The sequence below is a fragment of the Fukomys damarensis genome, unplaced genomic scaffold (assembly GCF_012274545.1).
Source record: "Fukomys damarensis isolate Sample0158 unplaced genomic scaffold, DMR_v1.0_HiC HiC_scaffold_22, whole genome shotgun sequence".
Taxonomy (NCBI): Eukaryota; Metazoa; Chordata; class Mammalia; order Rodentia; family Bathyergidae; genus Fukomys; species Fukomys damarensis.
The window spans coordinates 25,097,386-25,100,713 of NW_022900934.1; the positions used below are offsets into that span (position 1 = coordinate 25,097,386).

The window sequence follows — 3,328 nt, forward strand, 5'->3', positions numbered from 1 at the left end:
GTGAGTTCAAGACCAGCCTGGGCTTCATAGTGAGTTCCAAATCAGTCTAAACTACATAGTGAGACCCTGTCTCAAAAAAACAAAACAAAACAAAACAAAAATCTACACAGTTATACCACTGACCTGTAGCCACCAAAAGCACAAGCAGTTGTCTAAAGTTATCAGTTAGCAGGAATTGTGTAGGCTAGTCTGAAGACTGTTAGGGTTCCTCAGGATGTGCTGCCTTTTAATTCCTGAACCCAGAATCCACAGTGAGAAGAACCTCAGTTTCTTTATCCCCCCAAAATGATGGATGACTGATGTGCCAATGTCATAACAAGGTCTGAAGGAAGGACATCTCACACAATGGCATGAACACTCAATCATTACACTCATGAACTAAGAGATCAGAGTTACTTTATTTCAACTGTGTTGTAGTTTTCCTATAATCTTCTATGTCCACAAAAATCTTCCTACCCACTCTGCATGTAATAGGTGTTCAGAATGACTTCAAAGGCAAGAGTAGAGTGCCTAATCACTGCCTATGGTTCTATGATGATAAAAAATGATTTTCAGAGCTAAATACTGTGGCTCATGCCTGTAGTCCCAGTGACATGAAAGGCTAAATCAAGAGGATTACTTGAGCCCACAACTGAAGACCAGTCTGGGCAGCCAGAATCTGATCGGTGGCCCATGACTGTAATCCCATCACATTGGGAAGCCCTGTGTTAAAAGAAAGAGGGCTGGCTGGGGATTTAGCTTAGCGGTTCTGCTGCCTGCCTTGCAAGTACAAGGACCCAAGTTCGATCCCCGGTACCAAAACAAAAAAATAAAAAGGGCTGGGGATATAGCTCATTGTGAAAGCCCTGGGTTCGATCCCCATTTGCCACCAAAAAAATAACAAACAAACAAACAAACAAAAAATCCTCGGTGGATGTGATGGCACCCGTCCAGATGGGGATCTCACTATGCTGCCTAGGCTGGCCTTGAACTCCCAGATTCAAGCAATACTCCCACCTCAGCCTCCTGAGAAGCTGGGATTCCAGGTATAGGCCACCATGCAGTGAGCTGTGTAAATGCACTGCAAGTCTAAATTTTTTTTTTTTTTTTGGTACCGGGGATCAAACTTGGGTCCTTGCACTTGCGAGGAGGCAGGTGCTAGAACAACAGAGCCAAATCCCTGGCCCCGAGCCTAAATATTATCCTTAAAAAATTGTTGAAAAGGAAAAACGTATTTGGTTCAAAACAAATATCATTTTTTCCAAGAAGCCATTCTGGAACACACCCATACATGCAAACATACATGGTCAGATGCCAAAACTTGGTGAGCCTTATCACCTACACATACCACTACCACTGCTCGCCACTGAGTACTGAAGCTACCCACCTGTCTGTCTTCCCTACGGTACTACATATAAACTGCTCCAGGGCCTCAGAACTCCATTCATACCTGCCACCCCAAACTGGCATGAGGGGCTCAAAAAATGTGAAAGTAGAAGTATCTTAGAAAACCTTTAGTCACTGTCATAACTCATCACAAGACTCTATCTCCTAGTATAACTGGTTGTTTGTATTTTCAATAGAATACAAATATTGGACCACCCAAATACAGTAAATGACTAAACTCAACTCCCAAAGTGCCAAGAGACTGAAATGGCAAAAGAGCTAAAATAATCTACAAAAAAAGGAACATTCACGTAATCAGGAACTGATTTTAGTATTTCAAATTACTACTTAATAGCTATGATTTCTATGGAAATTCTCCTCATTTACCACATCATTCCTTAGAGACCAACAGCCACAAAATTAGCATGGACTATTCAGAGACATACAGAAAGATCACAGCAAGCCAAGTGATGTCCACAGCTGCAGCGAAGTGCTCAGCAGCTCTGAGGCATTGATGGTATCTCCCATCTTTCTTGAAAACATTCTCTGCCATCACTGACTGAACCAAAATTCTTGCTTTACTGGTTCCCAACATAATTCTCCCCTCTAGCGTCAATTATAAGGGGAAAAGATGAACAATCCCAATCCAAACTTAATTAAAACCCCAATTTTATCATAAGAGCAGCAAAGCAGACACAGGAAAGACACACTGGAAGTTCCCTGAGGATGGAGATTGCATCCTAATCCTCTTGGCAGACCCACAGTACTAAGCACAGTCCCTGTGTCAAACAGCTCCATCATGCAGATATTAGTGAGTGGCTGACTTCACTTAGATGAGGATGGGAATTTTTACTTTATTGCTTTGTTTTTTTGTTTTCTGAGGCAGGGTCTTGTTATGTAGTTCACGCTAGCCTTGAACTCATTATGTAGTCCAGACTGGCTTTGAATTTGTGATACTCCTGCCTCAGCCTCCCAAGTGTTGGGATTACAGGAATGCACTACCCTGCCCATCATTTGTTGTGGTTGTTATATGGGATAGCACTCAGGGACTCACACTTGCCAAGCAAGTGCCATGCTGCTGAGCAACACTCCTGGCCCCAATCTTAAATTTCTAAATGTAGGCCAGGCATAGAGGCACACACCTGTAATCCTAAAATTCAGGAGGCTGAGGCAGGAGGATCACTGTGAGTTCAAGACCAGCCTGCACTACATAGTGAGTTCCAGATCAGTCTCAACTACACAGTGAGACCCTTCCTCCAAAAAACCAAAATAAATAAATAAATAAATAAATAAAAATAAATTTCTAAATGTGTTTATATATTAATAGTATAAAACAAAGTAAACACGAAAAGAAGGGGGAACAGTATCTCTGTGTATACTGTAGTAATACCGGCCATTTTGTCACTCAGTTTTCATAATAAACTGCTACTCCGTGGCCAGGGATTTAGCTCAGTGGCAGCACGCCTGCCTCACAAGGACAAGGTCCTAAATTCAATACCCAGTACCACCCCCCAAAAAAAATTGAAGCTAAAACAAGTATCAAGAGTGTATGAAAAAAAAAGGTGTAGGCTTTTCATAACAAAACTAGGATCACCAAAAGTGATTTCATCCAGATACAGCAATTCTTTAACAACTAATTCAGAACTTTAAAAAACAAAGACACACCCATCCCCCACCCCGCAAAAAATAAAAATGGTCCTGGTGGCACACACCTATAATCCCAGCACTTGGGAGGCTGAGACAGGACTATTGCTGTGAGTTTGAGAACAGCCTGGACTACACAGTTCCATATCAGTCTAAATAGTGAGACCCTGTCTCAAAAAACCAAAAAGGGATGAGGATTTAGCTCAGTGGTTCCACCACCTGCCTGGTAAGCGCGAAGACCTTGTTCGATCCCCACTACCAAAAAAAAAAAAAAAAAAAAAAACCACAAAGACACCCCAAAAAGCAAATGGAATTTCAT

At 41.9% G+C, this 3,328-nt stretch overlaps 1 non-coding gene across 1 annotated transcript; it reads right to left on the minus strand.

The window, feature by feature from the left end:
* Nucleotides 1-286: 286 nt before the first annotated feature.
* LOC117287289 lies at nt 287-387 on the minus strand. The gene has a single exon (XR_004518523.1). It is a non-coding gene; the product is annotated as a small nucleolar RNA U13 (small nucleolar RNA).
* Nucleotides 388-3,328: the final 2,941 nt, after the last annotated feature.